Genomic DNA, 21,571 nt, shown 5'->3' with positions numbered 1-21,571 from the left:
GTGTTGGTAGAATGTTTGTGCAAAGTATTTCCTTTTCTTTCTGATAGGTGGTGATGGCTTTGTGCTGTAGCTAAAATCTCTTTTCATACGATACCTTCAGCGAGGACAGCGTTGCCCGAGTCCCCTCGCTCCGCGCTATAGTCACTGCCACCTATAGATAACTCTTCTTTAATTCTATAGTTGTACGTGCCAAAACCACGCCCTGATTATATGGCACTATATCTGTTGCGTGTCATTCACAAAACAAATGAATACAACAACAATTAATTTCGCCTCACTGCTTCCCGGGAACCACGAAATATCTGAATTTATTTCCTTTCCTTAGTTTTTCTTTCCTTTAGATGACCGCTCTAGGTTAAGCGCACTTAAACATGACACAACGCGACGCCATTAATACATAACTTCACTCAGCAGGAATGTTCAAAGCAGATCGCGCCGACTGTTCAAATTACTTATCTTAAAGGGATCCTTTCTTATGTTATCTATAGCGCCTTTCACGAACTTGACATTTTAGTGCAGAAAGTCGTATAGAAAACACGTAGGTGTCGATGCGTCTGGTGGAGTGTAAAGACACAGGATTGTATAGTTCTGCATGAATGCTCGCATATACAGGTGAAGAAAATTTAAGCCGAAAACCTTATATTCCCCTGAAACGAAAAAACCTGGCGTGCGTCCGGCGTTGTCATCCGATAGCAAGAAAACCCACGTGACCAAGTGATGACGTCACGTTCCCGGCGCTGTACTTGCTGTAGCTTGCACTGCGAAAACTCACGTCACCAGTCACGGCGTGGGACGCACACCGTGACCCACGCCCAAAAATATGACACCCATTCTACTCTGTAAAGATGGAATGGCAGCGAAAGCTGACGACAGTCAAAGCTCTCAAACGAAAGGCAAAGTGCTTTCTCTGTTATTGCACCTTCACAGAGTGGAATGGTTGTCATTTTTTGCGTTGCGAGTCTGGCTTCATAGCTCGTTCGGAATTAGCCGGGATCACGATTGTCGTTTTCGTTCAGCATCGCCTGATATATATATATATATATATATATATATATATATATATATATATATATATATATATATATATATGCATATATAAAGAGGAAAGGCAGGGAGGGTAACCAGATATCAGTCTGCGGTTTGCTACCCTACACTACGTATGGGAGAGAGGGGTTACAAAGAGGACAGAGAGGAAAACGTTAAAAAACACGCACACACGGAGGCGCACATACACACAAGAGGCTTTCCTGTCACAAAGGCCGGTAGATCGCAAAAAGCGCAACACAGCATCCCGAGAAGTTTGTTTGTCGGTGGTTTTTCCGCGCCGGCGCCGTTTACATTCTCGTCGCTGTTCCCTCCGGAGCTCCTCGTATGCATGTTGCTCTTCAGGTGTACGAACTATACGTGTCCGCCTCATCCATAACGCGGCTGCTTTGAGGGCCTATACCTCTCCTGCTTATATACTGCGATAACCTTGACCTCACGCTATTGTTCACGGGGAGTGTTGTAATCTGTTCCGAATTTTGATATCTGCGCCGCCGCACTGCGCCGGTATGGGTTTGTCAGAAATCTCCAAGTCCGTTTCTGTTGCCGGACACCGAAAAAACTACCGAAGGTTTGACATATACAGCGTTCGCTGTAAAAAAAAAAAAAAAAAAAACCGACCTGGCGCACTCCCAAAATTGGATTAAGGTGGATTAAAGTTCATAAAGGTGGAAAAAAGTGGATTTAAGATGTTTTGTGTTGGATAAAGGTAGATTAAATTGGATCAAGGTGGATTACGGTAGATCAAGGTTGGTACACATTATAGCAAGGTGGATTAAGGTAGAGTTTTAATTTAGGGTGATAATTTAGAGAATTCATTATGCTTTCGCATTCAAATCTCGTAAGGATGATTAAGTGACTGTTAGTTATTCATCAAGCGGTGAATAAATCAACTAAGAACTAGTGCGGGCTTCCTATATGCACCCTTCAATGGCACCTGAACGCCCCCCAAGAGGGTATGTGGCGAAGACGAAACAGATGCCAATTTCGAAAGTAGTAGGAGGCGTATTAAAGGAAGAAATATTCTTGCTTAATACAAAACGTAAACTCATAAACTTTTCTCAGCTTAAAAACAATGCAAGGTGCCATCATGAGTGCTGTTCAACATATTTTTACTAGGAACGCATAAGCGTTCGAATGTCGGCTAAACATAGGGTAAAAATGGTTTTCTTTTTGTTTATTGTTGCCTGTGCGCACGACTCCACATTATATCAGCCTGAAGCCACGTTTGACGAGTCGTAGCGCTTAACTTGTATTACGTTGTGTCCTCGCACGGAGCGATTTTCTGAAGATATACCAAATAGGGTACAATATTTTCCATATTTAATGGCCTATATAAAAAAGAGGATAGGTTAATAATTGACGAATTTAGTTTTAGGGTTTAAGCACTCTCTTTAGCCTCCGCAGAAATCTAAGCGGCAATTTTTTGAAACTGGAACGCAGTTTCTGGCAGCGTCTTTCGTGGCGCATACTTTCATGCCTTGCAGCATCAGCAGCTGAAGAACAGTGTTGGGGGGAAAATATGTCGTAGTATAACTTTTCATGTTATATGCAAGCGCGTGAAGTATTTAGAAGGAAATCGCAGATGGTAGAGTGTCAACGTAAGTACAGATGGCGTGGAATGGCAAATGTAATAAACAGATTGAGAAATATGCATCTAATGGTCCAAATCCTCGGTCGATACCATTGATCGTACTAAGCGAAGAAACAAAAACTGAACAGCAGCTGTTACCACCTATGAAGGCGGCTTGAAAGTGCTTCTAGGAGATAGATAGAGAGCTAAATTTATTATCATAGGAAAGCTCAGGGGTCACACTTCCAAAAGAGGTGTAGAAACCTGCTAGCCTGCCGTGTTCAAGGGATCGAGTCATACACACAGGACGCTGACTGTGGGAAGGAGGTTGCGTATGTGTACATGTTTTAGTCTCTTTGGACACTGTAGTTTGCGTCAAATTTAAGTTCTCAAGATGGGTCGCTTGTTTTAGCTTGTTTCGTCAAGTAAATGTTACGTGTATTTGGTTGCTTGAAAAATATTATTGAATTTCATCGAGGGTTACAGACTAAACAAGGTAATCGCGAAATTATAAAGCTAGCAAAAACTTAATTGATTGCAACTAATTACTTACATGTAATTCGTTACGTACAAATATGATTGTACGTACACACGTACGTGTGTATGATTGTACACACGAAATTCGGAGCAGTATCATCACCGCCGCCACGCACGTCATCAAACAGGAAGCCTACGCACAAGCGCAGCGGCTATAGATCGGCCGGCTCAGCAGGTGACCGATGAACACAAGCTGGCTGAGCAAGTTTAGGCAAATGCCCTTCTAATTACTACGTGTCCCTTCAATTGCGTCGCTCCTGTGGCGGTTCCTACAGGCCTCGACAATCTTGCCGATCTGAGTATGTGCTGCACGGTATGGGGGAGAAGAAGAAGAGGAAGAACCAAGTCCTCGCCGCGTAGAGAAGCTTGCTGCTTCTGGGTTGCTGGGTCCATGCACGCCACGACAACGTGAACCGGTGAGTTGACAACGCATGCAGCAGGCTACCGCTAACATGCCGAGTGTTTGCCTCTTGCCACAAAGGGTCTGCCTGTCAAGAGTAGCATGAGTACTGCTGCAAAAAATGCTGCGCGAGAAGTTTGTTTACAACAGATGTTTTGCATCCGAACGCAGCTAGTGTTACGTATTTGTAAACTTCTACGAAGTGATGGAATAATTACACTATATCCTCGTACGTGCGTCACGAAATAACCATCAAGGGCACCTACTTCATATCAAGTGTGTCAGACTTGTATATATATATGTACATATATATAGTTGCTAAACGGTGAACAGCACTGCAATGTAAGCAGAGTCTTGTGACAGCTGTTCGCTTCAGCGTATTCCGCTAAAAACAACGCGGATATCAGTTGAATTTAGTAGTCTGCGGGCGGATGCATATTTCAAAGCTCACAACGAACTTGTTAGCAAGTGCTACTTTTGTTTCGAGGTGATGTTGCATTTCTCGCTCCGTGCACACGGCTATAGCGCCATAGAAAGAATCACGATGGTGTGAGTAGTAAGAATACGACTCGGCGAGCAAGGGGCACGCCTTGTGTAGTTTTTCACAGGTCCACACGCTTAAAAAGGGAGAGATAGAGAGACACAGGGAGGGGAGAAAAAAGGAGTCAACTTTGTCCCGTTAAACGCCAGAGCAACAGGAGCGTACAGGAATGCACAAAAACGGCAATCACGATGCGAGTGGTCGCTTCGCTATTCGCTGGTATTCCCGGATACACAATGCTGCTTGAACATGAATTAACTTATTTAGCGCACAGCTTTCTGCGTTCCTGCAAAAGAATAAATAATAGAAGTGTATCAGCGAGCGTCCTTCACCTAAAAAGCACTGTGTAGTTCTGTGCAAGAACGGTAACCTGCAACAACATTTGAAGGGAGCGGTGCGCGAAAACTTGGCCAACGTGTCTGGCTACGAATTGATTCTAATATGACACGGAAGAACGCGAGTGGTTGTGTGACGTGTCGCCGCGGCTCGATTGCAATGAGCCCTCACCTGAGAAGCCCTGCAACTCACCGTTGCGGAACAGACCGCGTAACGTGAACTTCCTCCTGCACCCTTTACACCGTTTCATTTTTGTTGACTATAGTACTTCCGTTAGCAGGAATGATAGCTGCCACAGATACGTAGGTTGAATGTTCAAAGCAAGCTTTCGTTCATGTTGGGGAGAAAGAAATCTGTTTGTCTTCACATGCACTTACTCTCGTTAAGCCCGTCGCTGATAGACTAAATCACACTGAAGACGATGACAAAAATATTTATGTTGGCTTTTCATACAGCGGGGAATACATAACTGGTACACTTCCTCATGTGCCGCTTGATATCTCGAGCTTGGTGCTTGGAAACGCAGTGTGGGCTTCCTCTATCGTGAATAGTATAGACCGCGCTCATAAAGACTTCGATATTTCTTAAGGAAGGGGCAGGTGCAATGCAGCTCGCTCTAAAAAACAGGAGTTCAACTTCGCTGTTAACACGTCGCAATCGGCAAGTGTTATAACGCCTCTCATGTACATCAATCACCACATTCCGAAATACGTGAAAACATCCACGCGTCACACACTTCTAAAAGCAATGCGTTAGTCAGTGGTTTAGCGAAATGACTGTCTCGTCGCGTATTGCTCAACACCATCACGTGGTGTTTTCGCCGAGAACTGCACGCGCTACAGTTTAGCTTACAACACAGCGCGATCGTCACGCAGTTTGAAGAGCATGCTTCAACGCCGTGCGACATGGCGCCGGTAATGTGTCGGAAGATGCACTACGCATGATGGTTTATCTTTACCCGCGCGTTGAGCGCAACGAAGGCATTCGAATGAAAAGTACAGCACACCATAACGGGACAAGAAAGTGCTACACTTTTGCGAACGACCAGGCACCCAGTAGGTCCACAGCAAAGTCTCCACGAAAGCAGGAGTCAGCATTCAGTCTTCTTTCTCGTACGTGCGCACTCAGCACCGCAGGAACACCGGCCCGGTGGCGGCGTGGCCATGGCTGGCAAACCCAGCGCACAGGCGCCTATCCGGGACAAAGCCTTCCTGACGTCGGTGTTCGAGTCGATGGACCGCGACCGCACGGGCTTCATCAACGTGTCCGAGTTGCAGCGGGCGCTCGCCAGCGGCACCTGGAAGCCGTTCTCCGAGGAGCTCGTGCTGCTCATGGTGAAAATTTTCGACCGCGAGTTCAACAACAAGATTAACTTCGACCAGTTCTGCACCCTCTGGTCGTACATCACAGAGTGGGTCAATGGCTTCAAGAAGTGAGTGAAGTACGCAGACACCATTCTCCGCTCTCATAGGCGTGGGACCTGCAAATAATCTTGCAGGGTAAATTTCATTCAGGAGACCCCAGCTTCTCGGGTCTCTATGGACATCGCCATAGAATTTTAGGGCGAAGCTCGCGTTCCTCAATCTCTCCAGCGTATGGCGTTCCCTGTTTCTCACTTGGTATAGTGGGGCCGGTTCAGTAGAGAAAATAGTCTCTCCGAGAGAGCATAACATTAAACTGACGTAACCCGGATGCGGTGTAATAAAAGGTGTGTCGATTATGTAGACTGCGTAATCGATGGTGGTGACTTGGCTGGCCGATGCTTACTAGAGTACACAATATGTTGCCTCGTAAGTTTTATTGTAGTCTATTACGCGGGCTGGTACTAGATTAAGTGCAACCAAAAGTGGGACAATCAACTGTGGTGCTATAGCTGAAGCGTGGCATGTAAACCAAGCTTCATTGCTTCTTGCTCTGGATTTGACATCAGGCTCTCGATAACTCTACTAGCTAAACATTTCTCTCAAAGATTTCATGTGAAGAGGGTAGGCACGAAGAATAAAGAACAGCTATCACAGAGTGCACGAAGTTTGGAGTGAGAGCACTTGCGTATTGGCGCTAGTTCATACGCCACAAATGATCTTATATTCTTGTGCGGCCCCAAAGGACATTTACTGACGTTGTGATTGGGGAATGGAACTGATCATGTCTTTGAAAAATGAGTGGACACGTTACACGTCAAGGGTTGCGTTTCGTCCTTGTCAGCACCTCATTCTCGCATTTGTGTCATCACCAAGAGATTGGAGATTAATGTGCAAAAGGACCTATAAAATAGTGTAATACGGTTTGTTGGTTCCTCCATCACTACAGTACTCTAGCTCACACTGCTTTGTCTGCGGAATAGCATTTAGCCTCACAGGAATGGGCAGCCGTTCCGCACCCGCCCTATTCTTCATACCGAGCTCCCTGTGATTTTAGTTCGATTAGCCGCCTTTGCCTACTTCAGCCATTTTGAACAAATCTATCTATCTATCTATCTATCTATCTATCTATCTATCTATCTATCTATCTATCTATCTATCTATCTATCTATCTATCTATCTATCTATCTATCTATCTATCTATCTATCTATCTATCTTACGCCGACCCAGTAGGCCAGGTTGTCTACAAGATAGGACCAGCAAGTTTGTGCAGTTTATCGCGTTACTATTGTGGTCATTACATAGCCATCATTACCGCCTCGTCATTCGACTCACCAAATGCCGTCATCGTCAGGCCCTATACGCCGACCCAGTCGATCAAATTGTCTAATAGCTTTGGTCACTATGTACACGCTGGTTGCTTCACGGTAGTTGCTTCATGATGCAAGTCGTCGTCGCTCAATCGTCATCACTCCAACTTCGTCATCCCACTCTCGCCATGCCGTCGTTGTCATGTCATTGTGACATACACTCGATCTCATTCTATTGTCCTCATACGTACGGTTGTCATGCCATCGTCGAAATTGTGTCATCGCCATGCCATCTTCGTTCTTCCATCGTCGTCACACAGTCGTCGTCATACCATTGTCGTCGAAGCCGTGGTCGTCATACCACCTTCGTCCTTCTGTCAACGTCGTCCTTCTTAATCTATCGTAATTCTGCTGTCACGCGATCGTGATTATGTCACCGTTGTCATGCCATTGTCCTCATCCGTCGTCGTCAAACAGTCGCTACCATGCATTCGTTGTCATATTGTCCTTGTCATGCCTTCGTCTCCGTGCTATCGTCGTCATTCAAGCCTAGCGTGTCATGCTATCGTCGTCACACAGATTTGCGTGATACACTTGTCGTCACGCCATTGTCGCCGTAGGATCGTCATTCATTGTTTTTATGTCGTCGTCATCAAGCCATCTCATTTTCGTCATGCCGTGGTCATCAGACTACCGTTGTCGTTCCATAGACGTCGTTTGTTCTTCGTCATTTCATTTTAATTTTCGTCAACGTGTCGTTGTCACAGAGTCGCCGTAATACCGCCATCGTCATAGGTAACCTTGGCAATCGAGTACCGTAGCAAAGGGTGACGTTAGCAATGCATGTCGCATATAGCCTAAGCAACGGAAGTCTTATAATGACCATTACAGATATCAAATAAACGTGACCTCGGAAGCTCGGTGCGTTGCTATATAGCACGAATGCCAATCTCATTGCCCCTGCAGTCATCGTGAGGTAAATTCTGCCTAAATTTCTTCCTTCATCCCTACGGCCATCGGAATAGTGCAGTTTCCGAATGAAATCAAATATATCTATTCGAGGAAAGCGACCTTCAAATATCGAATATTCCCAATTACCAGAAAAAGAAACGCTAAAATGAAAGTTTATTTTAATCTCTTTTATAACGAAGCGCTTGTCTATGTTGTCCGATATATTCAAATCCGTCAACGACTGGCCATCCGATCAACTCAGAAGCTTGTCAATGAGAAAGAAAGGAAAGTACCATTATATCTGCTGCACGATGACTGGGACGATAATCAAACAAAATTGAATAGTGCTTCTCACGTGCATGTAGTGTAGTATATAGTGCTCTAGCAAAACTCTTGCTTGGGCTAGTTGGTTCATGCTTGAATCAGTAAAGGCAAGGCGCAAAAGACAAGAACTGTAGAAGGACATAAGGCGCCGGTCCTGTCGTTTGTGTCCTTCAATCCTTGTCTTTTGCGCCTTGCCTTTACTCATTCAAATCTAGTGCTCGTTGAAGGACCTAAGCGCAATACCACAGCATCGCGCATGGTTTTGAAGGGATCCAACCAGTAATAATATTGCCTAATCGAGACAGCGAATGCGTAATGTGACTATGACGAGACACGTTTATTAGATCGCTGGTAATTATTGTTCATAATTGACATCTTTCATGTGTTTGCTCAGGAACTGCTTCGTCTGCGCGACAACTGCGGCTCTCCGGTGCCAGCGCATTGAGAACAGTCTCTATTTGCATCAGTCTTGTTCACTGTGGAAAGGAAACAAAATTTTTGGCAACTTCTAATAGTGAGTTCTCGAAAAGAATTCGAATTGAATAGCGAAGATCATTGGAATCGTATTTGAAATTTCGAACATTTCCACATCACTAATTATTTTAAAAGGATAAAATCCAATAAAGACGAATATTTGCCACTGTGCATGAGGTAAAGAGAGCTTTCCAGGGGCCACTCACCGGCATTAAGCTTGAAATCCATAATTGCTTGGAACGGTGGGTCAAACAGTGGAAAAGTGGATCAAAAGATCAAAAGTGTATTTAGTTTGATGCAGATTATTTTGAAGGGAACTAGTTGCTTTGTTTTTCTAAATCAAAAGAAACTGGCTTTTGGTGGCAGCCCGGGCTCACATTATTTTTCAAAGGCCAAAGGGAGGAGGGAGGGCTGGTGGACTACTTCTGTATTAGCATGCTTCAAAACCGTAAGGTTGCAACATGCGGGACCTCTAGGAGATGATATGCGTGCCATGATATTAGATGCTTACCGCAAGTATCACGTTAATAGTGGTCAAGCTGTGTTTGCAAAAAAAAAAAGCTATTAGCTGGCCAACATAACTAAGAGTTCACAGTTGTGAAATTTGCTACGAGTAATAGGCGACTCTGCGGGCAATGCACTCGTGGTTGCAGCCCTTACGGCGGCAACGAGCAAGAACACAAGTCGGCGCATAAAAGCGGCGAACGAATTAGAGTGAAGTCGCCACTACTGCGCCGAGTTAAAATGCTGCTTTAGCCCAGCGTCGCCTAAACCTCGCTTCCAAAAATGCATCTTAACTTGGAAGCCCAAGCTTGTCTTTATCTAAATGAGGCCTTGCGCGGACGTGGCCAAGACACTCATTTTGTTTCCATCGGCGTGTTCACTGCAGGCGTCATTTAAATCGTGTGAAGCATGGGCGTCAATTTAAGATTCATTTTTGAATACGGTGATAAGGCTCCGCTTCGGTCACAGTTAGTGGGCTCAAGCAGTGGACTGGACGAATTATTAGTTCTGCTCAGGCACTATTTATACGTTTTGATAAACGCTTATCTGAAAGACATGAGCACCGTGCTACGAGTGGGCATTTGAAATAAAAGCCACACACGCGCGCCATGAGGTTATCTCATTATGTTGGCCGATGGACTAGTCGCGGTCCGTTTACCGCTGGCAGTGGGAGCGTTGTCCTTCCATGAGTTACAGGAAGCCTTGTTACGCACATGCTCTAAGTGCCGCGCGCAGGCGTACTTACGAAAACTGCCTAATGAATAAGCGTTCCCCTGGGGTTTCCGCTAAGCGCATATATCCAATATGTAGGAAACGGCACATGCGACTCAACAGAGCCGGCAGCGTAAACTACAACACTCTTCCAGTAGCCATCATAGTCGTGCCAACATTTGTCTTCGCATGCACACACGTGTTCGCACTTTGGGTCGCCAATTTTCTTCGGGCCCTGTTTTGTGCTTGTATTTCAACCTGAGCCTGCATGTTTCGAGCCAGGGGCGGTATTTCCGGACAGTAATTTTCGAAAATACGTTCACTTTTGCGATATTTCGGGAGACTAGCGCCAGATGCGTTCGGCATCTACGAGCCACAGCGTTCCAGCACTGTGTCAGCTGGCGCTACTCTGGCGCTACTCTCACGAAATCTCGCGAAAGTATTTTCGAAAGGGACCACTCGAGAATACTGCCCTAAAATGCAAGAATGGGTACCGCATCTTCAGAAGAGACAGATGAGCCAGAGGGCTGTCAATTTCTTGGGCCTGCGAAAGACGCCAGCATTTTCAAAAGGAGGAAAAAAAGCAATATCTAAATAGAGCAGGTTGTAAAATTTTCTTCTGCGGAGCACGAAACATCGTCCATTATGCCATCGCCACTGCCCTCACAGTATCATCTCGCCGTAGTATTGATGATATCGTCACACAAATGCTCGCGTCACATACACATTCACTCGCCCCACGCTAACACGTCGGTCCATCTGACAGCGCTCTGAAAAAAAAAAGAAATGGTGATGGATAGCCAACCACCCGCAAAGCGCTTCTCATGACCTCCATTCCCACGGTGTATGGACTTCTCGTATATCAATGGGTTCGTATTTTTCTCACTATGCCAGGTTGTATCTTAACAGGCATTGTTGACAATTACTCCGGCTCATTTAGCGGCTCTGGTAACGGCACCTTATTATAAATCGGTTGATACTGTAGTTGACACAACAGACTCTTACAGATAAGATATGTTGTATAACAGAACATATTTTCAGCCTACAGACGCCAGAGCGAATTGCACCATTCGCGCAGTACAACCACTTGTACAATAAATTTAGTTTTTACATGCATATATGATGCCAATACTAGACACTGGAAGTGATGTTAATACCTTCATGTTTCAGTAAACACTTTCAGTAACTACATTCTTATATACATCATGAGTAAGAGGAATGAGGTGATTGGAACGGCCTGATTTTCGGTAAGTTACAGCCTTACAAAAGAAACACACAGCGAAGCCGGGGGATCCGCGAGATGCGTGTTCGGCTTCCGTCCTGCAGAAAGTTGCGCTTGTCCCCATTCGTTTCCAGTTTTACTATTAGGTCCACATTGCTAGTGAACACACCTATTATTGTTCCCTAGGCCTTCACTGTCTTTATCGCTTGTTTTCTTTCTAGGTTTCTAAATCTTATTTAGCGCGAACGTAATTATACTCATGACACAGGCCCGCTATGAATGAAAAGGCAAAAGTTAGGTGTTTAATATATTGTTACGGAAGGATGAGAGAAGACAGAGGAAGAAGAAGATCGCAGACGCGTAATTCCGTGTAATTGTCGTCAAAATAGACGGCGTACCTGTCCAAGCACTCGTCGGCTAGCCTACATAGACGCTTAAATAAAGCCCTCAACCCAGCTGCTGCCCGAGTGCTTCCTGTGGCCGACGGCGGCGTGCTGGTTGTTCTTGGAATGTGTACTGCGTGTTTAATTATAGCCGGCCGCCCTACTTCTGTTCTCTTTGCTGTGATCGACAACTGCCCTCACGACGTTATCCTTGGATTGGACTTTTGATCTACTCATTCTGCTTTCATCGACTGCGCGACCGGCGTTCTTCAGTTAGAACTGCCTCAACTCGCCGATGCTCCTAGTACCACCCCGCCGCGCTTGTGCTCGCTTCAGGATGTGCGTCTATCACCCGAGGCAGTTACGTACGTCACTTTGAACACCCAGCCACAGGTTCCTGACGATGAATATGTGCTTCACCCCATCATCGACGTGCTTTTGAACCGGAACGTTGCTGTTCCGCATAAGTTGGTCATGGTTACTGTCATAATATATGGTGCGCGGGAGTGCGAAGCCTAAACATATGAAGGCAGTGCGCCGTGCGGGGGCGAAGAGGACACCGACTCTTTGCAAATACCCGCGAGAGAGCTATCATCATCATCGACGCCGACTTGGGAGCGTCGGCAGTGGCGCCTCAAAAAGCGTGGCGCGAGAGTGTGGCCCGCGGCCCCGTCGCGTGAGCAGTGCGCGAGGTTCGGCGGTCGACGGAAAACAGCTTCCTCGCTGGGCGTCTGGTCCATAGGAGCTATCGCCGCCCGCGCCAATACGCCACACCCCAGTCGACGCTGTCGCCCGCTGGGAGGTTACCTCGCCCCGCTCTTCCACTGGGCACTGGTCCAGGAGGGCTGGCGGTCCTGAACCGGGGCGGTCGAGCGTTCAGGTGAGCGGCCAAAGGGCTACTCCGCCAGCTGTGGACGCAACCCGGTGATTGCGGCCCGCCACGTGAGCCCCGCGAGGTGGCCGACGCGGCCGTCCGACCCGGCCGTCCAACCCGGCCGTCCGACCCGGCTGTCCAACCCGGCTGTCCGACGCAGCTGTCCAACCCGCCCGGCCGACACTGCTGTCCGACCCCGCTGACCGACATCTGTTCCACGAGGTCTCCGACACGGCGACACGCGCTTCCGCCTGAACTGTAGGCCAATTATAAGTCACCGATACAGAGCTACAGCTGCATGTCATCTATGGGGTATTTGGGGAACTGTCACGTGTGTGTGCCGTTATCTGTGTTATGTACGTCAATACATGTCTGATTTGTGTTTGTGCTTCTGCTCGCTGCGTCTGCCTCTTACTGGAGTGATCCGGCCCCAATAACATCACAAACTGGCGAGCCTGCCAGGATCCACTCGTAAATACAGTGAAAGAGGGCAGTTTCGCTTGAGCGCAGACACACATTAGTAGACGGCACCATGGATTTAGAGAAAATCACGGCTATAGGACTCCAAATAGGATTGTCAGGCTTAGAACTTCGCAGATGGATTGCGGCCGAACAGGCAAAACAAAGGGACGAGAGAGCTGCAGAGCGAGAGGCAACCAAGGAAGCTGCTGAATTAGCGCGCTTAGCTGACGAGAGGCGGCGTGAGATCCTCCAGCTAAAGCTGCAGCTTCAGGAAGGAGCTCGGAATGTGCCGGCAGCGGCTTCTGAAATTTTGACTGCGCCCAGCACCTCCTCGTCACCCCTCAATCCACAGAAGTTACTTCCTTTGTTCGACGAGAAACGCGATGACTTACACGCGTATTTACAGCGATTTGAGCGCGCGGCAACAGGACAGGACTGGCCACAAGAAAAATGGGCTCTTGCTGTGAGCATGTGTCTAACTGGTGAAGCGTTAACTGTGATCGGTCGGAGGACTGCCGCCAATTCATTAGATTACCCGAAGGTAAAGAAAGCTTTGCTACAGAGGTTTCAATTCACGGCTCAAGGCTACCAAGAGAAGTTTCGGAAAGCACGAGCAATAGAGGGCGAAACTGGAAGACAGTTAGCAGCAAGAATTGCAGCATATTTTGACCATTGGATTGAGATGGCTAATGTGCCTAAAACATATGAAGATCTACGAGATCACATGATCTCTGAGCAGTTTCTGCGTTGTTGTGAGCCAAAGCTAGTAATTTTCTTGAAGGAGCGAGAGTGCAAATCCCTTGACGAACTTGCTAGCTTGACGGATCGCTTTCTAGAAGCGCAGAACTGGACAAACCTAGGAAAAGGTACGGATAACACAAATGATTCTGGTGGGAAAACATTGAAGCTCCCAGGAAACCGCAACTTATGTGCACCCTCTGTCACCGGTTTGGACATTTGGCTCCTGACTGCCGTAACCCACCCAAGCGTATGCTAAAGTGTGAGTTGTATGACAGAACGGGACATACAGCTGCAAAATGCCAAAATCAGTACGGGGACAACAAACCAAGTTCTTCGTGTGCACTTGCGGAATCTCAACCAGTTAGGCGTCGTCCAGTGAAAGCATCAAAACGTTCAGGAAAGAAGACCCTACGATCAAGTGACAGCGACGACGAGAAACCTGGGACTGCTGTAACTTTCCTCATCGACGGGATGCCAGTGGTAGAAGGCCGGCTGCTGGGAAGAAGTGTTCGTGTGTTACGAGACACCGGTTGTAATACGGCAATTGTCAGACGAGAACTCGTTCCAGAGATGTATATGACGGGAAGAACGAGCAACGTTGTTCTCCTGGACGGCTCAACAAGCTACCTACCTGAAGCTGTCGTACAAATGAACACGCCGTACTTTACAGGCAAATTAACAGTGGCATGTATGGACGAGCCTCTACGAGGTAATTCTGGGAAATCTTCCAGGCGTCAGAGGACCATACGATCCAGACTCTGACTGGAAGCACCCCCTTGCTCCCAACGAGGAGTCGTCGTCGACAGAAATGAAGCTGACTAAGGCGCCTAGGAAGCCTCAGCATGTATCGAGCGTGGCTGAAGCCAAAACTGAAGAACAAGAACAAGGCAAGATGCGTACCTTGTGCGTTCCGACACTTGTCTTTCGTGACATAACTAAAGGACAACTTATTGAAGAACAGCGGAAAGACCCGACGCTGAAACATATTTTTGCTAAAGTAAGCAAATCGTTTAACTCGGGAAAGGGCAACACCTACGAATTCCTCAAAGAAAAAGGATTGTTGTATCGCCTTTACCACCGGGACACTGGCAGAACCTTTAAGCAGGTGGTCATACCAAAAGCATTTAGACATGGCCTATTAGAAGTGGCTCATGAAAACATTATGGCAGGACATAAAGGTATCAGGAGAACAACCGATCGTGTCCTACAAGAATTTTATTGGCCAGGTGTGCACAGAGACGTAAAACGCTTCGTGAAGCCGTGCGACAAGTGCCAAAAGACAACCGCTAAAGGGAAAGCACAGGCCGCTCCACTTCCTCGTCAGTGTGTGGTTGTGTGTGCGTGCAAGAATACAAGTTCGTTCGGTCCTGAAGTCTTAGAAGCGCCGACACAAGACCCTCCGAAGTCGAGAAAGCGCCGGGGACCAGGCTAGCGGAAACAAGCCCACAGAGGAGCGCGCCAGGCACGTCAACAGAGTGTTGCGTTGGAGTCTCCTTTTGCAGGAGTATTCTTTTACTGTTAACTACATAAAAGATTCTGACAATGTCGGAGCTGACTACTTGAGTCGAGTCGCGCGTGATCACCTGTTTATATATCAAAATGTGATTAGACATTTCGACATCTCAAGTGCTTAGTATTTAGTTGAAAGAGAACAGATTTCTGCGTTCGTTCTTTAACTGGGTGCAATGTCCTGTGTACAAAATGTGTCATGTGCTCATATGAACAATCGGACCAACGTACATGACAATTTTCCTTTCTTTCTGTTTCTCATCCCGCGTCGTTGTGTTAGAATAGTTGCGAACAACTTTCTCGAAAAGGGGGGTATTGTCATAATATATGTTGCGCGGGAGTGCGAAGCCTAAACATATGAAGGCAGTGCGCCGTGCGGGGGCGAAGAGGACACCGACTCTTTGCAAATACCCGCGAGAGAGCTATCATCATCATCGACGCCGACTTGGGAGCGTCGGCAGTGGCGCCTCAAAAAGCGTGGCGCGAGAGTGTGGCCCGCGGCCCCGTGGCGTGAGCAGTGCGCGAGGTTCGGCGGTCGACGGAAAACAGCTTCCTCGCTGGGCGTCTGGCCCATAGGAGCTATCGCCGCCCGCGCCAATACGCCACACCCCAGTCAACGCTGTCGCCCGCTGGGAGGTTACCTCGCCCCGCTCTTCCACTGGGCACTGGTCCAGGAGGGCTGGCGGTCCTGAACCGGGGCGGTCGAGCGTTCAGGTGAGCGGCCAAAGGGCTACTCCGCCAGCTGTGGACGCAACCCGGTGATTGCGGCCCGCCACGTGAGCCCCGCGAGGTGGCCGACGCGGCCGTCCGACCCGGCCGTCCAACCCGGCCGTCCGACCCGGCTGTCCAACCCGGCTGTCCGACGCAGCTGTCCAACCCGCCCGGCCGACACTGCTGTCCGACCCCGCTGGCCGACATCTGTTCCACGAGGTCTCCGACACGGCGACACGCGCTTCCGCCTGAACTGTAGGCCAATTATAAGTCACCGATACAGAGCTATAGCTGCATGTCATCTATGGGGTATTTGGGGAACTGTCACGTGTGTGTGCCGTTATCTGTGTTATGTACGTCAATACATGTCTGATTTGTGTTTGTGCTTCTGCTCGCTGCGTCTGCCTCTTACTGGAGTGATCCGGCCCCAATAACATCACAGTTACAAATAACGTCGTCGTTCTACCGCTTCTTAATTTCAGCCTCTGCCCTCAAGTGCTTCCGGCCGGCATGTTCTTGGCCAGCGTTTCTAGTCGTTGCGAATTTGACATTGAGTCTGAATGTCGAGAGTGCCTTATTGGCACCAATAGCAGCTGACAGATCTGGTTCTTTAACGGATGACTTCGCGAAAATGATTGGACCTGGCCTCACCTCTGCACAGGCCACGGACATACGACTCCTGCTTGAATCGTACAGTGACATCTTTGATTTCTGCGACAGGTCATTAGGCCTAACATCTGTTGTTCACCACCGCATAAACACTGCAGATACGAATTCTATTCGTCGGCGTCCCTATTGTGTATCGCATGCTGAACGTCAAGTCATCCAATTAGAAGTGGACAAAATGCTCAGCAAAGGGGTCATCGAGACATCAGCCAGCCCTTGGGCTTCGCCTGTCGTCCTTGTGAAAAAGAAAGATGGTACCTGGCGTTTTTGCGTCGATTATCGCCACTTAAACAAGATCACGCGGAAAGACGTCTACCCTCTACCACGCATCGATGACACCTTGGACTGCTAGCACGGAGCCAAATACTTCTCGTCCATCGATGTTCGATCCGGCTACTGGCAGATTTCAGTTGATGAAATGGGCCACGAGAAGACGGCCTTCATCATGCCAGATGGCTTATATTAGTTCAAAGTCATGCACTTTGGCCTATGCAGTGCTCCTGCGACATTTGAACGTATGATGGACTCTCTTCTGCGGGGCTACAAATGGACCACCTGTCTTTGTTACCTTGACGACCGTTATTGTCTTTTCTCCCACGTTCGACAGCCACCTTACACGAAACGGAATATTCTTGAGGTCTTCCGAAAAGCCGGCCTTCAACTGAACTCCACTAAGTGTGAATTCGGGCGCCGTCAGATCACCGTGTTGGGACACCTCGTTGACGCATCCAGTGTCCGAACAGATCCGGAAAAAGTTCGCGCCTTACGCAGTTTCCCTGTGCCACATTCTGCCTCTGACGTGCGCTGCTTCGTCGGCCTGTGTTCTTACTTTCGCCGTTTCGTAAAAACTTCGCCGACGTTGCTCGGCGTTTGACAGATCTTCTAAAGAAGAACACGCCATTCTCATGGGGCCCGGAGCAGGCTGACACGTTCGCCGCTCTTATCAGGTTTCTCACAACCCCTCCCATAGTTGCCCACTTTGATCCGTCTGCACCGACCGAAGTCCACACTGACCCAAGCGGCTATGGCATCGACGCTGTTCTCGCCCTACACCAGAATGGTGTGCGTGATAGCTTACGCCTGCAGCCTGCTGTCACCTGCCGAGAGCAATTACTTCATCACCGAGCGGGAGTGCTTGGCATTAGTTGGGGCTGTGGCCAAGCTCCGGCCATATTAGTACGGCCGCACGTTTTCGGTCGTCACATACCACCACGCACTCCGCTGGCAGTCTTCCCTCGGGGACTCACTGGACGGCTTGGTCGCTGGGCTTTGCGGCTCCAGCAGTTTTCATTTAGTGTCCATTACTAGACTGGACGCCTCCACAAAGACGCTGACTGCCTCTCACGTCACCCCGTGGATCCTCCCGATACTGTTGCGCATGATCCGGTGACCTGCTTGATGGCTTTGACTGACATAACCAACATGCGCGCTGAACAACTACGCGACGCATCCTTACAGTCCATCATCGCCGGAGTACAATCTGACAGCGCCGACCTCACGTGCCGCATGTTCGTGCTGCATGACGGCATCCTCTAGCGCCGCAATATCAACCCTGACGGCTCTGAGTTGCTGCTTGTCCTTCCTCGTCATAAGCGATCCGTCGTTCTTGAACAACTTCACGATGCACCGACTGCGGGACACCTTGGAGTTTTGCGTACATACGACTGCGTACGACGCCGATTCTTCTGGCCGGGTGTCTACCGCTCTGTGCGTTGTTATGTCGCAACTTCCGAATTGTGTCAGCGCCGGAAGAAACCTCCCCTGGCACCTGTCGGACGACTCCATTCTATTGAAGTCCCCTCTGAACCATTGTTTCGCGTAGACCGTGACCTGCTTGGCCCTTTTCCGACAACGATTGAGGGAACAAGTGGATCGCCGTCGCTACTGATTATGCGACACGCTACGCGATAACAAAGGCGCTGCCGATTAGTTGCGCAATTGACGTCGCCGATTTCCTCCTTGACGACGTCATTCTCCAGCATGGTGCACCTCGACAGTTACTTACGGGCCGCGGCCGCTCGTTCTTATCTCGAGTTGTCGATGACCTCCTGCGCTTTTGTGCCACTGAGCATAAGCTGTCCACTGTCTGTCACCCACAAACGAACGGTCTTACGGAACGTCTCAACCGAAAAATCACAGAGATGCTGTCGACGTACGTCTCCAACGATCACCGCGACGGGGACGCCACGCTGGCTTACGCGACGTTCGCGTATAACTCGTCGCGACATGACATCGGAGGATATTCACCCTTTTATCTCTTGTATGGTCGCGACCTCACACTGCCGTTTGACACCTTCCTTCTGTGCCACGTGTTGCAACTGAGTACACTCGTGCAGTCATCGATCGCGCTCACATGGCACGTCAAGTCGTCCAATCTCGTTTATTAGCCTCACATCATACACAGAAAGAGCGTTACGACCACTGCCATCGCGATGTTAAGTTCGCACCAGGTGCTTGGGTGCTCCTCTGGTCACCATATTGTCAGGTTGGCCTCTCCCAGAAGCTTCTCTCTCGCTACACAGGGCCTGAAGTACTACGCCAAATTAACGACGTCAGTTACGAGATTTCACCGCTATACTTTGATGCATCCTCGAGTCAGACGCCTGTCGACGTCGTGCAACTTTCGCGGCTGAAGCCATATTTCGCTCGCAATTCTTCGCCTGCCATGCGCCGGGACGGTGCTTCACCACCCGGCGGTCCTGTTACGGAAGGATGAGAGAAGAGAGAGGAAGAAGAGCGGAGACGCTGGCTGCTTCGTGTTCTTGGAAGTCAGCCATCGTCGCTATTCTGACTCATCCTGTATATATATTGTAAATATAGTTTTTATATACTCGCAACATCCCCGTAACAATATAAACATGTACGCATAATCTGGAAGTAGAGGTGGGTGATCGCGTACGCCGAGTTATCACTGCTTTGTTTCACTGCGAGCCACGCTAGATGTGTCAGAATACGTCATTACTGCCACGCACCATTGATGCAGCTAAATATACGGGCTCCGTCTAATCTCATTGTACGCGAGACATGAATGCTATAGTCATTGTAGTACACTCTCAAAAAAACGCAGGCAGCATCGACGTCTCAGAAACTTACAATGACGCATATATAAATTTACAACATATCCAGGTACGACTAATAGGCGCGACGATTGCCAACTGCGCTACCAGTAACGTCACTGGCACTGCCAAATGGTGATAGAGACTTCATAGGCAAGACTGTATCGCTTGTGAGGCACAATGATCACTCGGCAGTCCGTTTCACTCAACTGAAGCTGACTGAAGTACGTAGTCTGGCTGGCCGCCTATAATCGTCCGTCGCTACGACGAGACCTAGTGCGGCTCTTTGCGAGGATATCAATGTGGCTAAAACGTCAATGAACAGAAAAATAAATGTTTCTTATAGGGACGCCGACATCGCAGGAACCAATGTTGTGTTTTTGTATCCGCGGAAAAGGTCCTAGCTAGGCGCTTTAACGTTTCATTGAGCCACAATTCCACACACATGCGCCTCATATGATGTATGCGTCTCCCGCATGAGCTGAGACGCAGAAGTCTAGGAGCATCATTCCGACTTCGCTCTCACAATGCTGTAGAAAATTGGAGACGAAAGTCAGATGTCGCGCTCAAACGTCCATTTGTTCTGCGACATCGGTACCTGTCACATTGCGTATGTGCTGTCGTATGCGTGTGATCACATCACAAAGCTTTCTTAATTGGTATTGATGGGTTAGTTGGTTATCCTTAATTTCAGTGAAGCCGTGAGCTTGATGAATGGACGTTCATACAAAGGTGAATGATCTAAACATGAACCATCAACATGAAACACAAATATGGAACGATCTGTGCCTGTACACAAACATTTATGTTTGTGGGAATTTTTTTTTAAGTGCGCTGCTTCACCAAAATCACATAGCTTTTTTTGACTTATTTACACTTGTAATAACATTTATGGCACGTGGCTCGACAGTAACGTTCTTCAAATGTACGGCTACTGTTAACTATGCAGCCAAAAGCCATGTGCTTCGCACTATATAGTTGTCGACATTAACCACGCGAAAGCATATGACGATTACCAGTACCAAAAATGGCCCGCCGCGGTGGCTTAGCGGCTATAGTGCTGCTCTGCTAAGCACGAGGTCGCAGAATGAAATACCGGCCGCTGTGGCCCCATCTCGATGGCGGCGAAATGCAAAAATGCCCGTGTCCCGCCCATAAGAGTCCGTTAAAGATCCCTGCTGGGCAAAATAAATCGGAAGTCCCGCACTACCGCGTACTCCTTCATTAAATCAGGGGTCTGGCTCGTAACCCCGCAAACTTAACTTTAATTCAACCACCAATCGCAGGGTTGATCGCACCAACTGTGGCCGCTTGGACAAGGCGGATCTGCAGACAGTCTTCGGCAACCTGGGCCACCAGGTTTCGCTCGGCCTGTGCCACATGATGATTCGCCGCTTCGATCAGCTCGGCGACAACAAAATTATGTTGGAAGACTTCGTGCGCATGTGCGTCATCTTACACAACGCCGCGGCGGAGTTTAAGAACTTTGATCCCAACAAGACGGGAACCGCCAAGCTCACCTTAGATGATTTCCATCGTACGACCTTTCAGATGTGCAAGTGACCTCACCGTTGCATTACACGACCTGGCTGCAATAAAAGAAATTGCGCGCGGGGAGCTTCGTTCGCGAAAACGAGCGCGGTACAAGACAGCAGAAAACATAAAAAGTTCGCATAATACACTCTGGCGCTCCTTGAGAGCACTACCAAGTACTGGCGCTCTGTGAGAAACATTGTAAGAGCCCGCTTTATTACAATAACTAAACAAGACCTTAATGATTTAAGAGGCAAACATCTGCGCAAAAAGGTACAAAGTAAAGCAGGCGGGTCATCATTTCATTCTTCAACGCACGGGTTTTTGTGCGCATTTCCACGAATGCA

General features: G+C 48.3%; 1 pseudogene; it reads left to right on the top strand.

Annotated features, from left to right (window-relative positions):
• Positions 1–5,582: 5,582 nt before the first annotated feature.
• Positions 5,583–21,254, top strand: LOC142570541 (programmed cell death protein 6 pseudogene; annotated as a pseudogene).
• Positions 21,255–21,571: the final 317 nt, after the last annotated feature.

The sequence above is a fragment of the Dermacentor variabilis genome, chromosome 2 (genome assembly GCF_050947875.1).
Source record: "Dermacentor variabilis isolate Ectoservices chromosome 2, ASM5094787v1, whole genome shotgun sequence".
Lineage (NCBI taxonomy): Eukaryota > Metazoa > Arthropoda > Arachnida > Ixodida > Ixodidae > Dermacentor > Dermacentor variabilis.
The sequence above is the reverse complement of the archived record's forward strand: the minus strand, read 5'-3'. Positions and strand labels throughout refer to the sequence as shown.